This window comes from Gekko japonicus, unplaced genomic scaffold (genome assembly GCF_001447785.1).
Source record: "Gekko japonicus isolate JY-2015 unplaced genomic scaffold, Gekko_japonicus_V1.1 scaffold709, whole genome shotgun sequence".
In the NCBI taxonomy this organism is placed as follows: domain Eukaryota; kingdom Metazoa; phylum Chordata; class Lepidosauria; order Squamata; family Gekkonidae; genus Gekko; species Gekko japonicus.
This window is the reverse complement of record NW_015169796.1, coordinates 339871-355957: the sequence shown is the minus strand read 5'-3', so window position 1 is coordinate 355957 and position 16087 is coordinate 339871.

Sequence of the window (16087 nt, the reverse complement as noted above, 5' to 3'; positions counted from 1 at the left end):
CTCCGCCAGCCAGCCCGCCAGCCCTCCGCCTCGGCGCGCCCCAGGACCGCGCGGCCCTTTACCGCCTCTTGGCAGAGCTCCTTACCTGCCACTGGAGCAGCCGCCGCCGCCGCCCACTGAGCACCCGGCCCCCCGCTGGTGGGCTCCCGGTGGGGTGGCCAGCTGGGAGGTCTCCAGGCCCCACCGGGAGGTTGGCATCTGCAGCCTCTCCTAGGACGCAGAAACCTTCAGGTAGCCACAAAAAAAACCAGAAATGCACTGCAAGGGTTGTGAAACAATAAAACTAACTGCGCAGAAACCTATCCAAAATCTTGATTACTGTGGGTGCCTGAGCACGTTGCAGGTTTACTTTCAATAAGTCTGGTGTCTCAGGCAGTGAGCCTCTGAGCCTGTATGGAGTTCCTTGTCTCTGAAAAGGTACAACATTGGGTTGTTTTTTTTAAGGCACCTGATGCTATTTTCATGTATCTGTGAATGTTAATACAGAAAGTGAATGCTGATGGGAAAAAGCTAAATGTGTCATGTATGTTAACCCCTCTTATTAATTTCGTCCAAAATTCTCAACCAATTGATACCTTCTTCTTTCCTTGAAAGGCTCTACTTTTTTTGTAGTATATGGGTGAGGCCCAGAGACTGCTTCTCCTAAGAGCAGCCTTGGACACATTCTTCATAGTAATACGTTTTGTAAAAGTACATTTTAAATCCTACCCTTTCTCCAAGGATGAGAAAATGGTTTCCCTCTTATCCACTGTATTCTCACAATAACCCTGTGAGATAGGCTTGGTGGGAAGTGACTGGCCCAAGGCACCTTCCACACTGTTCCATTTGCATTAGTTCACTAGAGTTAATTTCTTGAGTGAATTAGGTCTCTGTGCATGAGAGTCCACTTTAGCCAGAGAACACAGAGAGATCAGATAAATTATACGTTTGTAATATACTTACAGAAACAAAGGGGATGTGTATGTGAAGACACCATCATATTTCTGCTCCTAAATTGCTGGACTGTCCCTGTACACCCTTCAGTAGCAATTTACAACCAACTAGCTGTATAACATGACAGTGAAGAAAGCATCATGCACTTGATGCTGGGCCGCTGTAGAGCTGACTTTTGTTTGTATTCAGCGTTCATCTTGTGTCCATTTTTTCCCTAATGTTAATGTTCAGTTTGCAAGGTTTTTATTATTTCTTTATTTAAACAATGTATTAGCCACCGTTCTTCTTTACAGAGCTCAAGGCAGCTTACAAACTCAGATAAAACACATAAGTAAAATACAGCAGCCGCTCTGAGACTCTGAGTGAAGGGTGGGGTATAAATCCAATCACCACCACCTCCTCCTACTACTACTACAACAAAACATAAACCCAAAATTTAAAATCACTGCTCAGGAATGCTAAATGGGGACACTGATCAAAAGTGAGGCAGATCTAAATAAAATTGATATGATTTTTCCTAATGCATACGTTTATGCTGCAAAGGAGGAAACAGACTCTTTGAAGCAAGCTGGAATAAGATTTCCACAAACCGTACAGCAGCTTCTTGTAACAAGTTTGAAGGAAATAATTAGTACACTATGGATTAGTGTAGTATAGTGGATAGAGTGTCAGAATAGGATCTGGGGGACCCAGGAAACTCGCTGGGTGACCTCGGGCCAGTCATATACATTTGGCTTAACCTACCTCACAGGGTTGTTGTGAGGATAAAACAGAGAAGAGGGAAATTATGTAAGCTGCTTCTGGGTTGCCACTGGGGAGAAAGGCAGGGTACAAATGAAGTAAATAAATAAATACGTTATGGATCCTTGGTTACCTCATCCAGTAGAAAAATCTGCAAAACTAATTATGATTAACTTCACTTTTGGAAGATCTAGAGCAGCTTTTCTATGCCTACCCCAAAATATAAAAAATTTGGAAAACACAGTCCATTCATATAATTAAATTAATGATGTGTTATGGTATACCTTTATTTGGGGAGGGGCTGTGGCTCAGTGGTAGAGCATCTGCTCTGCATGCAGAAGGCCCCCAGGCCCTGGCATCTCCAATTTAAAAGATCAGTTAGGAGGTGATGCGAAAGGCCTTCAAACTAAGGCATTGGAGAATCGCAGCTAACCAGAGAAGACCCGATGGTCTGGCCCGGTCTAAGGCCCCTTCATGCATGCATAAGGGGAGGAGCCATGGCTCAGTGGTAGAGCAGTGTAGGCAGAAAGACCCAGGTTCAATTTCTTGTTAAAAGGATCTGAGAGCTGCTGCCAGTCAAAAGTACACAGATCGACCAGTGGTCTGACTCAGTAGAGGATACTTTTGTGTGATGAGCAAACATTTTGTTAGGCCAAGTGTTTTGTCAGACCATCACACTGGGGGCAAGCAGCAGATAATACACTACATGGAAACAGCAGTGCGTCCAGTGGTGGCTACATTAGGATGATGTTCCGCCAGTGTACTGGACTTGTAGAAATACACTGTCCTTCACTTAACAGTTCTGATTCAGAGAGTTTTGTTTTTGTTTTGCCATCAAGTCTCAGTTGGCTTACGGTGACCCCTCATGGGGTTTTCAAGGCAAGAGACATTCAGAGGTGGTTTGCATAGCAGTCCTGGTGTTCCTCACTGGTCTCCCATCCAAATACTAACCAGCGATGACCCTGCTTAGTTTCCAAGATCAGGCTATCCTGGGCTATCCAGATGAGAGTTATATGCCAATGGATATCTTCAAGTCTAACAATAGACCCTACGAAAAATGTGATTGCAACTACATTCATCCCCCGACATTAAGTCAGTTTAACTGGGACTCACAGTTATTTCGATGGAACCTCTCTTAAGTAGGTAAAAAGATTTCAGTCTTTGATAGCAAACCTCTGTGGTACAGTGGAGAGAGGGTTTGCTTTAGCTGAGGCTCAAATCCCTTAGTTGTGAAGTTTACTTGATGGCTTTAGGCAGTTATCAGCTAGTAAATATTCCAAATACAGAGAAACACAAGCGTTTCCAATACATTGGCTTGTGACAGGTCATTGCTTAAAACAGTAATATCCATGGAGATGTGCTGTCCTCAATGATTGTTGCCTTTTGTTCTTGAACAAAGTTCACGTGTATGCATTGGATCCATTACGTTGTCGCTTGTACAGGAGCAAAGCCTGTAGGAGTTTCTTTAGAAAAGTCCCAGGTTTATTGGAGTGAGGAGGAACAGATTCCGATTCTCAGGCATACAGTACCATACCATGTTATTTACAAATCTGTTATGTTATATTGCATCTTAAGCCAAAACAGGACAAATTCTCAAGAACACCATGTGAAATGGGGCTTGATTTGCTTTTCTCAAAACAGTAGCCCTCCCACACCACATGGGAAATTGCTTTTGAAATTGCAGGGATTTCCAAAAGGACCTTGTCACACGGCTGGTGTGGTGGTCAGCAGTGTTCCCTCTAAGCTGAGTTAGTGTGAGCTAGCTCACAGAACTTTAGCCTCCAGCTCACAGATTTTTGTCTTAGCTCAGGAAGGATGACTCCAGAGCAAGCTAATTTATGCAGTAGCCAAATCATTCGCTCACAACTTTAATGCCTAGCAGCTCACAAAGTAGAAATTTTGCTCACAAGACTCTGCAGCTTAGAGGGAACATTGGTGGTCAGCTGTTCAATGTGGGGCGGGGAGTCAGTGTTTCATTTTTAGGGTAAACCTCTGTGCCTGAGAGACGAAGCACTTTGTTGGATTTCTTCCAGAGCAGGCATTGAAGCAAACAGTTCAAAATATATGCCGTCCCCTCCTTTAGGTTTTTTTTAAAAAAAATCACAATCACTATTTTTAAAACACCGACTTGAAAATAAAATTACAGCATCAAGTAATAATCCCACCCCCACCCCCATCATATCAATGGTTTTCTCTTTGGGTGATTGGGTTATATAGGGCAAAAAAAATGGAGGGAAGGGGTTTAACTAGAGCCAGACAAATGAAGGGAATAAAAATGAGCATAGAAACAGAAGAAAAGATGTGTAGGAAACAGCAAGATCAATGAAAGATATATAAAAAAGAGAGAACCAGTTTGGTGTAGTGGTTAAGAGCACGGACTCTAAGCTGGGAGAAACAGGTTTGATTCCCCACTCCTCCACATGCAGCTGCAGGTGTGATCTTGGGCAAGCCATAGTTCCGTTCTTGAGAGAGCTCTCTCAGCCCCACCTACCTCGCAGGGTGTCTGTTGTGGGGAGGGGAAGGGTTTGTAAGCCGCTCTGAGACTCCTTTGGGTAGTGAAGGGCGCGGGGTATAAATCCAATCTCTTCTTCTAAAAGAAAATCAAGTTTGTGGTATAGCCGAAAAAAGAGTCCGTGAGGAAACTGACCAAAGATGTGTTTGGAATTTTGGAATGAAAGAAAGGCAAGAAAGCAGAAATAAGCAAGTGGAAATGAGAAGCAGAGAAGACTGCAATAATCAATGGTATGAAAAAAGCGGTAGGGAGAAACAAAACCATTATGGTTCTTATTGATAAAGGATCAGGTTAAAGAACACAAGCAGCAAGTTTTAGCTATGGACTGAAGCTGAGGAGTGAAAGCTTGGCCTTCTCTTTAAGTGTCCCCTTCATTCCTGTAGAATTAGTTAAATGATGGAAGAGCATCACAGCCATTCACATCCGCCCCGCTGACCAGCTGAAAACTCTATATTCAGGAGATGCTTATCTCTGACTGCAGAGAACAAGCAACAGGGGAAGGCTACTCTGCTATCAAGCCCTGCTGACAGCGGCTGATTCTGCACTGGCTTTCCCTTCTGTTGTTTTATAAAGCCCACTCTGGAACAGAAATTCCCATCTGTATTGCATGCTGCTGTCAATTTCTTCGATAATCAGATTTTATGGTACCCTCTACACTGCATGCTGCACAGCCCATTCAATCACCAGTGGCCAATCAGAAGGCATGCTGGGCAAAAGCCCCATCTGGCCCCTCCCATTTCCTGAAAACATTTGGGGGTTGCCAGGAAGGGTGTCGGCAGGCACTATGGCACCCATGGGCTCCATGCTGGGGACCTCTGTCGTAGGCCCTAGTAGGGAACCAGGCAGGACTTGAGCATCCCTTATGCTCTGACGTGGATGGCCAAGGCTAGCCTGGATCTTGAAAGCTAAGAGGCAGGGTCGGCCCAGGTTAGTCTTTGCATGGGCGACCACCAAGGAGCCCCAGGGTCGCTAGGCAGAGGAAGGCAATGGCAAACCACCTCTGAACATCTCTTGCCTTGAAAACCCTAGAGGGCTCCCGTACGTCGGTTGCAACGTGACTGCACTGAACACACAGAGATGAAAACAACAATCACTCTTTGTTTTCACTTTGATCCTCCAGAGGGTGTGAGAGGACCTCTTGGGCACAAGTTACTACCGTTTGACTTTCAAATGGCATTGTTAGGAAGCCAGAGCCCAGTGTTCCCTCTAAGCTGAGTCAGTGTGAGCTAGCTCACAGCTTTTTAGCCTCCAGCTCACACGTTTTTGTCTTGGCTCAGAAAGGAAGGCTCCAGAACAAACTAATTTATGCAGTAGCCAAGCCACTCGCTCACAACTTTAATGCTAGTAGCTCACAAGATAGAATTTTTGCTCACAAGACTCCACAGCTTAGAGGGAGCATTGGCCCCGACGGAGCAATTCAACAGGCAGTGGGGGGATCAGACTACAAAAGACTGTTCAAAGTAATCTGAGATTCTGTGAATCATGCTAATTCCCACTGACCTTGACAAGGGGAAATGTTAAAAAATAGAAGAGCCATTGACCTCTAAACTGAGTTGGCAGAGAAGGATTTTTTTAAAAGATGGAGGCTGCAACATGCTAATGTTGTTAAGTGCATTTTAGGCCCACTGAAATCAATGGGTTTATGTGTGCTTAACTGTGACCCGGGTGGCCCAGGTTAGCTCAGTCTCATCAGATCTCGGAAGCTAAGCAGTGTTGGCCCCTGTTAGTATTTGGATGGGAGACCACCAAGGAAGGTCCAGGGTTGCTACGCAGAGGCAGGCAATGGCAAACCGCCTCTGAATGCCTCTTGCCTTGACAACCCTAGGAGGTTGCCATGAGTTGGCTTTGACGTGACATCACCTACCATATATGCTTATCACTGCTTACCACCAGTGTTCCCACTAAGCTGAGTTAGTGTGGGCGAGCTCACAGTTTTTTAGCCTGTGGCTCACACATTTTTGTCTTAGCTCAGGAAGGATGGCTCCAGAGCAAACTAATTTATGCAGTGGCCAAAACGCTCACTCACAACTTTAATGCCAGTAGCTCACAAGGTAGGATTTCTGCTCACAAGAGGTTTAGAGGGAGCATTGCTTACCACTGTATTGTATTGTATTTATTTACCCACTTTTCTCTATACAATGTGGTTTATGATGCACAAAATACACAAAAGACAACTAACAATTAAATCCCACAAATATTCTGAATAGGACATTGTTATAATTATTACTTTCCACTAACAAACTAGTTTGTAAGGCAGAGAAGGTGGAAACAGCTCTGCCCTCGATGGACCAGTCTTCCCCCAAGCAGGCACTCATTTCCTTCATTGTAGACTGTAAAACCAATACATCAAAATGGCTCTCAAGCAATGGGTTGGGACCTGTTGTGTACTAATGGCGACCGCACATGCGGTCACCTTTACACGTGGCCATGCGAACTAACCTAGCTTCGCATCCCTAGACAATAGAAGGAGAGGATCCTAGAACCAGCCTATCGGCTCGTCCGGATCCTTAAGGGAAGCTATGGTTGCAGTAACACTGTAAATAATCCTGTCACGGGTGTGGGTGAGTGTGGTTTGTACTTGTATTTAAAGCGGGCCTCTGGCCGGCTACTGTAGCTCCAGTTTTCCTTTTTCCTAAGTAAAGTATGAGCTGAAATCACTACACTATACTTTGGTCTCAGTACTTTATGGGACCCCAAAGTGGGATGTGACGTTTTTGCAGATAGGAGGGAGGAGGTAGAACGGCGTGAGCCAAGAGAAGAGGTTTGGGGAGGCCCAGAGGCAGAAAAGGGGAAAAAATGGCTCATGTCTCAATAATGCTATATTCTTTTTACAAGCTAAAAATGAAAGGGGGAAAAAAAGCTTGTTCTAGGTTGCAAGCTCCAAGCTGAAAAATACCTGGAGAGTTTGGGGGGTGGAGCCTGAGGAGGGAGGGGTTTGGGGGGAGGGACTGCAAGCAAGCAGGGTCTAATGCCATAGAGTCCACCCTCCAAAGTGGCCATTTTCTTCAGGCAAACTGATCTCTATCACCTGACGCTCAGTTGTAAGCCCAGGAGATCTCCAGCTGCCACCTGGAGGATGGCAACCCTATCTTGTTCAGTGTTAACTCAAATGAATGTCTTACATTTTATGTCACGGAAGGGGGATGTTGCATGGATCTACTTTGCAAGAAGGTCCTGAAAAGTTAAAAGTAGGCCCCAGTCCAAAAAGTTTAAGAACTTCTGCACTGGATACTTCTAATATTTTGAAGGGATTACTTAAATTACTAAATTATTTTGAAGGAATTACTCAGATTACATTAATTTGTACTGTTCAAAGTGCTTCATGCAGATACTGGGTTGAATCCAGCCAGCTTTTCCAGTGGGGAAAAAAGGAGTCTTCTTTGACTATTCAGAAAGGCTATGCTGAGAATCATAGGACCTACATGTACAAAAACCACGTGGGATGAAGGCTGTAATACTGAGGGTAAATCTAAATATTTATTTATTTATTTCCAATTTATACCCCGCCTTGCCGGTAAAAACTGGCTCAAGGTGGCTTACATATGTTAAAATACAATAAAACGTTACAACTTCTAACCCTTAACTTCCATACAAATAGTAGGTACTCAGCGAAAACTGCAGTAATTTCAGGAGATTTGTCAGATAACAAAAAACCAAGGTCATTATTGGTCATAGATTTTGCAGAAGAGGGGATGGATCAAAGCATGACGTAGCAAAGAGTAACGAGAGCAGCGAAAAAGAATATGTTGCAGAGTCAGGTTCATTGTAAAAACAGGTACAGACTCTTTCTTTATAAGGAATACCCTTATATCTGCCTGTCAGAACAGCCGAAGGGAAGAGATTGAACCTGGCAAGCATGAAAGCTCTACAGTGTGAGGGGTTTACCAAACTAGAAAAGTAATGGGCCATAGAATCTTGTGCAGGGCAAAGACCAAGAAAACGTGGAGAACAGACTCCAGAGCTACCAGTGTTAATCACTTGAGCTTCAATGTCCCAAATCCTCCTTTGGATAATCCGGTGTGTGTGTGTTGTATTATTATGCCATTAAAGATTTCTCTCTCTCTCAATACAGAGGGGAATGGGGCTAGATTGAGTGGGGAAGGTTGCTGCATCCAACCTAATCACTGCATTGCCATATTAAACAGGCCCACAGTGGTGACCAGGGGAGGAGGAAAATGGGATGTCCCCTGCAAAGCTTTGTGGGTATCTAATGCAGGGGTCCTCAAACTTTTTGAAGGGGGAGGAGATTGGATTTATACCCTGCCCTTCACTACTCAGAGGAGTTTCAGAGCGGCTTACAATCTCCTTTCCCTTCCCCTCCCCACCAGACACCCTGTGAGGTAGGTGAGGCTGAGAGAGCTCTCTCGAGAACTGCCCTTGAGAGAACATCTCTGAAAGAACTTGTAGCTGACCCAAGGTCACACCAGCAGCTGCATGTGGAGAAATGGGGAATCAAACCCGGTTCTCCCGGATTCGAGTCCGCGCTCCTAACCACTACATCAAACTGGCTCTTTAAACTTAGGGCACACAACCCGTGTTCCCACTAAGCTGAGTTAGTGTGAGCTAGCTCACAGCTTTTTAGCTTCCGGCTCACACATTTTTGTCTTAGCTCAGGAAGAATGGCTCCAGAGCAAACTAATTTATGCAGCAGCCAAATCGCTCACTCACAACTTTAATGCCAGTAGCTCACAAAGTAGAATTTTTTCTCACAAAACTCCACAGCTTAGAGGGAGCATTACCGGATGCAACAATTGATGATCACTGAAGAGATTAAAAAGTAAATAGCTGCTGGGGGTGGGGAGACATTGGGTCATGGCCAGCACGGGGAAGGAAATTAATTATTTCCTCCCGTGCCATATTCACAGTCCCAGCTATCCTCTTCAGGCTTCTGTTTGCCTCACCCAGGGTGTGTGCAGGCATCGTATAGGCACGTGTATGTTTGCCCTAGAAGAGCAACTCTTGGGGAGTGGGAAGAAGAAGCTAAATTAAAACTGGTGCAAGCGTAGAAAAGATTAACCTCTTCTCCTGCACAGTGGCCCCGATCCAGATGGCCGTTGTCTCCATGGCTCTTATTTACCTTTTAAAAAACAGCTACATGCTATCTAGACTGGCTTCAGATAAAGAGTCACAGTTGTTCACTATTGAAGGAAGGGGGAAACCCTCTGTGCTCAAGAGGGAGACAAGCCAATCTTTTGATACTTCCCATGCCTTAAAAATAGGTTTCTCCCTCATGGACATTTTCAAAGCTTGGAAATCCATACCCAAGACAATTGCTTCTCCTTGGATCTATTCAGATGACACATTTCCTCCCTGTTGCAATATTGCTAAGTGATCAATACTCAGAAACAGGATGCTCTAATAAAACACCCTTATTGGCTATCATGAATGGAGTATTAATTACCCAGTGACAAACATGCAATCCCGATCCCAGGTCTACTAGATGAGACATTGGGAGTTCCAGGAATGGAGCTCACAGTGCTTTTGTGATCTGAAAATCAGGGCTGCTGAGGCCTGATGATGACCAGAACCATGGTGTGAGTGGGGAGCTGGCTTCAGCCTCCCCCCCCCCCCCCCCCCCCCGCCATTTTCCTAACCAAAAGTGCCTCCAGGGTCTCACTATATGCCCCAGGTGGGGCAAACATATAGGTATCCATATCAGAGCAAGGTTAACCCCCCACCCCCACCCCGCAGTCCTGATTGGAATCTGGTCTTATTTTTAGAGTAAAAACGTGGAGAGCTCCATTCATGGAATTCACAGTGCCTTGTCTATTTGCACCTAAAGCAATAATTTTCAAATCTAACAGTCCCAAGTAATCCAGCCATACAAATCAAGTCAGTCCAATTAAAACTGCCAAGTGTTCTTTAGCTTTTACCTTTACTGAAAACAGTCATACAATTTAAAGCTTCAGTTCATCATCTTCAATGGAGCAGTCATGCAGGGACATCTGTATCAGCCGAAGAAAAATACAGCTCCCCAAATGATGCTTTTAAACACAGGTACTTCCAAGTGACTGAATCTTCTGTATGTGCTGGGACCCAGTTCTTCATTGTTACCAGAATGTGTCTCTCCCCCCCCCCCCTTTAATCTTGCTGATTATTGTGCTTGATCATGAGATTGGTCACTTGGAAATTACAGAAATAGAGGCCATGGAGAACAGTTGTCATTTGCTGGAAGATTTTGATTTCAGAAGAGGACATTTCTAAAAAATGAGAGGATTGGTCAAAAGGAAGCTGAACATGAAGGTAAAATGTCATATCCTTTTGCGAGTCTGAGAAATTGTTTAAATCCATAATAACAGAAGCTCATACAGAAAGCATACCACAGATCAAGAAAGGTATAATCAAAATTTAAGAGTGCAATGAACAAAGTTAAGAAGCCATAAAAATATAGCCTTGCCCAACTAAAGGAAATTAAAAAGAGCACAGTTTCTGGCAAAACAAATGTAAGTTCATACTATCAGAATTTTGCTGAATACATCAGAAGCAAGGAACTGGCCAAGGAGACAGTGAGCCTATTAAAAGGGATGAGAGAAAAAAGCAGAAGGGGGGAGAGGAAAAGGTGAAAGGAAGAGAGGGAATTTGCAGAGAAATGGAATGAATTCTGCAGGAAATGGAAGGTTACCATGCTGGAGTCTCTATTTTCAGGAAAAGTTTCAGAAGAACTGAATCAAAGAGATAAGGGCTGGGGGAAGGCAAATTTAAAACGATCAGGTCATTGGATCCAGCTGGCATACACCTGATACTTCATAAATACAGAATTCAAATGTGAGATTCCTGATCACCTGTTAAAAAAACATACAACTTATTGCTCAAATCACCTCCCATCCAGATGATTGGTGGTAGAAAGTGCCATTCATGGCATAGTGGTTTCAAGACAAGAGACAAACAGAGGTGGTTTGCCATTGCCTGCCTCTGTATAGCAACCCTGCACCTCCTTGGTGGCGTTCCATCCAGGTATTAACCAAGGCCGACCCTGCTTAGTGTTGAAGATCTGACAAGATCAGGCTAGCCTGGGCCAGAACATGACATAGGTTTTGGCAAAGTTTCCCACCATTCTCACTTAGCTGAATCATTATGGGATGGGCCACTTACTGTAATTCCTTCCAAGAAGGACTCTTGCTAAAGAGAAGAGGGATTTCCCCTCAGCTAGCAAAGTATGTAGTATGGGAAAACTCTGATTAAGTGACGGACTTAAGTACACAGTGCTCAACTTTTCATCTCTTCCAGGAAGAGTCTTCCTCCCGGAGCCTTCACCCCACACAGATTCAAAAGGACCATGTACCTTGTAAATAAGAAAATTATAGCCTATAAAAAGAGATATTCCTGGTAAGGCACTCATCAAATGGGGTTGTGTACCTTGCTATTCCAAGAGCTCACTGCTCAGACAGTTCCAGGTGGTCAACCGTGTTTTGCTGTATTACAAGTTATTACAACCCTTGGAACAAAAACCTCCCCAGGACTCAACAGGGATATGGATTTCTTATCTCATTACATGTGCTAACTCCTTCAGCCCTCAGATATGTATTCTCAACAGGAAGGACTATACATCCTCTGTATTTTAGTGTATTTCTTTATATACTGTATATACTGAATGTAGTGCAAGGAATATTGGGATGTTTTGCTGACATAACACTGCACCCACCTCAAAAAAGAAAGAAAAAAATGCTGTTAAGTTACCTTCACTCCTGGGAAGAGTGGGAAGAGACAAATGGAGAGTCTCAGTTTACTTCCCACAATTAGAAAAGATATCTTCATTCTTTTATCCCCTATTTTGACTCTACCTTCCATTCCAACGTATTTGGAAAAGTATACATGCACATAAAAACTCATACCTTGAATAAACCTTGGTTAGTATTAAAGGTGCCACTGGACTCGAAATGTGCTCAAACAGGCTGTTGTTGATGCTCTGCAGTGGAGCTGCTGTGCAAAAGCAAGAGTACAAAAAAAATATTCTGTTCGCTTCTGCTGTTCAAAGCAGCAGCAGCTGACCAGCATCAAATGTCCACAGTTAACCTTCTTCCCAGTTACTTTGGCAGTATTCTGCAGCTGAATAGGCTGTACTGCTCTAGGCTGCGTGCACGGAGTCCATTAGAAGAATTACCTCTCTGCTTGGCCTTCTGCCCTCACTGAACCTCTGTTATGGACCCTGGCCAGGGGCTCCATAGGTTTGCAGAAATTCCCAAAGAACCAACACAAGAGATCTTTAATAACCCATCAAAATCATCAAAGCAGATTCAGGCTAAGCTTCAATCAGCTGGCCTCGAGAGCACCACACACACAGAGCAAAGCTTAGCTAAACCTTGAGACCAAGAGCATAGCAAAAACTAGGCATCTTATACCCTAAATGCTGGCTATGAGTCAAAGACTTGCACCTGGCTTCCAGTGGGAGGAAGAAACAACCCAGGCATGGAAGATAAGTGCTGCTAACAAGCATGAGAGACAGAAAGTTCCCCTGAGAGCAGCTAATACTGTCCTCACCCAAGACTCAGGGCAACTAAGCACCAGCATGTAGCAAAGATGAAGTCACTCAGACCAGTACAGCCTCCCACTAAGCCAATATTTGGTTTCTCATCTATTACCCTGAAAATGTGGCTGTTCCAAAAAGAAAAGAGAACATTAGACCAGGAGTCCCCAGCATGGTAACTGTTGGTGCCCTGGCACCCACCTATATCTTTCCTGGTGCCCACTAACTCTTTGTAGAAAGTGGGTGGGGCCAAATAAGGCAAGGCTTCATATTGGCCACTGGAGATTTCATTGGATGTGCAGATTTTTAAAAATGTTGTTTTTGCAATAGCGTGGGGTTGCCATTCCGCAGTTGAGGGCAGGGGATTGACCATTGTTGTTGTTTTGGGCTTCTGCCCGCAGCTGGCCAGTGGGAGGAAATTCCCCCTCCCAAGCAGCAATGTCGCCGGAAATAAACGCAACATGCCTATGTGACCTAGGCACGTTAGTGACTTCAGGGAGCAATGCTCTGGTTTTTGGGCAAAACTCTATGGTTTGAGGGTGATTTTGCCTTCCAATGGCACTGACGTGCCTATGTCACTAACGGGTGACATAGACACATCATATGATGTCACTTCCAGAATGTCACTTCCCCCGTGTCAGACTCCTGGGCAAGTTATTCTCAACAACACTCTCTTTGGTAGCGATGTGTTTATTGAATTATAAGCAAGGTCCAGATCATAACAGTACTGTGTCAGTTCTGAAGATTTTGGTGGGTACAGTCATTTTTGTTGTTGTTCAGTCGCACAGTCGAGTCCGACTCTTCGCGACCCCATGGATCATCTCCCGCCAGGCCCTCCTGTCGTCCGCCGTCCTCTGAAGTTGGCTCAATTTCATGTTCGTTGCATCGATGACACTGTCTAACCATCTCATCCTTTGCCGTCCCCGTCTTCTTTGACCTTCAATCTTTCCCAGCATCAGGGTCTTCTCCAGTGAGTGCTCCCTTCTCATTTGGTGGCCAAAGTATTTGAGCTTCAGTTTCATTATCTGGCCTTCCAGGGAACAGTCAGGGTTGATTTCTTTTAGGATTGACTGATTTGATCTTTTTGCAGTCCAAGGGACTCTCAAGAGTCTTCTCCAGCACCATAGTTCAAAAGAATCTATTCTTCGGCGCTCGGCCTTCCTTATAGTCCAACTCTCGCAGCCATACATGACTACAGTCATAGATCTAGGTAATTCAAATGTAACCCTGTCAAAAGTGCCAGCCCTTTTGGGCCAGGAACTTTTGGTTCAAGGGGAGTGTGTTGCACAGCAAAGTTACAAAATACTTGACAGAGTCTAACGCTCACCCAAGCCTCAGTAGGTTGCCACCAGGTCTTTCAGTCTATCCCAGTAGCCCAGGAGAGAAAGACCAAGCCTCCTGGCTTTCTCAGGGAACTAAACAGGAGAAGTCAGCCCTGCAGAGCTAAGCTGCAGTCTTGAGTTTCCAAGACAAAACAGTTACTTTGGTAGGTGATCAAGAGTCAAGACTTCTAAATTTAGGCTTTGAGGTTAATTGAAGGCAAAAACCACAACAGAGTAAAAATATAATTATTAAGGTACAGTGGAAGATTAAATTAATCAAATCTAACCATTTCCAGCATAGCTAAACAGTTCTAGTTACCCTTTCCAGGTTTGCAGAGGCAGTCAGGTCAGCAAGACAAGATGTTCACACAATCAGCCCATTCAGGCAGGAATCAAGACAGGATGTCATTGCTGGGTTGCTTCTGGGACTATTGACAAAGGCATGTCAAATAGTCTCCAGGCACCAGCATTCAGGGGGAATAACAACTAACTTTATAGGTAGGTGTCTCTGATCGGCCTAGGGTTGCCAAGTCTGGCAAACTCACCAGCGGGGGAGGCTCCGACGAGTCCGGGAGCAGGCTCCGTATGCGCGCGCACACGCCGCCACCACGTCACCCCCCTGACGAGCTCAGCCACGCCCCCAACGTCAGCAACGTGGCTGTGTCACCTCTGGTGACGCAGCTTTGGGTGGCGGAGTTCCCCCTGGGGCCCGATTCCGCCGCCGCGGAAATCGGGCCTCCGAAGCGGGGTTTTCCCCGCCCCCCGCGCCATTTGGCAACCCTAGATCGGCCCTAGGCCTTTGACCCAATCAGAGACCAGAGAGGTGATGTAACTCTCTGTCTGTTGCTAGGCTCATGACATCCCAGAATGAGTAAGAGCAGAGGGGAGAATGGAAACTATCTGCTGGCTAGGTTCGGTCCACCCCACACACAGGTGTGTGTAGCTCAATTGCTTTGGAATGTGCTAATTGGTAGCTCCAAGGGCAGTTGGTAGCTCTGTACCATCCTCCAGCTGAAAACAAGGTCACAGTGCTCTCCCTGCTATTTCTGTCTCTGGGAAAGATTCTGCAGGCCGCTTTGCAGCCTGAACCAAAGATTTTACTTTGCAACTAGACCAGGAAAACCATTTTCTTTACAAATCCCTCCCAGGAAAACCATTTTCTTTACAAACCCTTCCTAGGGCCCACTCATACGTCACATCCACTCCACCTAGGCCCAGCAACTCTACGCCCCTTTCACCTGGAAAATATATGACCCCATTATCTACAAAAGCAAGCTGGCACCAAAAGTTTCAAGGACTTTCCTCTGGGAGAGAGGAAGGCTTCTTCGGAAGAATTATGCCTCTAAGATAATGCAGCCACACATTCCACGCTCACTCCCCCTCACCTAAGGAATTCCCCTCCCCCAGCAACCATGGCAAACATGAGCAGGCCAATGTTTGACACCCCGCCAGCGTTTCAGACGGACCTAGCAGCCCTGCAGCAGCAGCCACCACAGCACAAGGATCCTCACTGTGTGACCGAAGGTAAGCTGTGGCAGCCGTTTTGTGGCTGGTTCCACCTCCTGCTCCCACAATGCTATGTCAGAATTCCAAAGGTTCCCACAGGCTCAGTTTGGTGTAGTGGTTAAGTGTGTGGACTCTAATCTGGGAGAACCTGGTTTGATTTCCCACGCCTCCACTTGCACCTGCTGGATGACCTTGGGCAAGCCATAGTTCTCTCAGAGCTGTTCTCTCAAGGACAGTTCTGGAAAGAGCTCTCTCAGCCTCACCTACCTCACAGGGTGTCTGTTGTGGGGAGGGGAAGGGAAAGGAGTCTGTAAGCCGCTCTGAGACTCCGAGTGAAGGGCAGGGTATAAATCCAATCTCCTCCTCCTCCTCCAAAAAGTTTGAGGACCCCTGCATTAGATACCCACAAAGGCTTGCAGGGGACATCCCATTTTCCTCTCTGCCACCATTTCCTCTTTCCTTTTCTTGAAAGCCCCCATGGCCTCTCCCCTTTTCCTGTTTCCTTCTCTCTTTCTTATGCACCAATCAACTTACCTTTATCTTCCCTCTGTCTTCAGCTTTCTCTCCGTCCCTCCCCCTGGGAACCTCTTCCTGGGAAAAGTCTGGCTC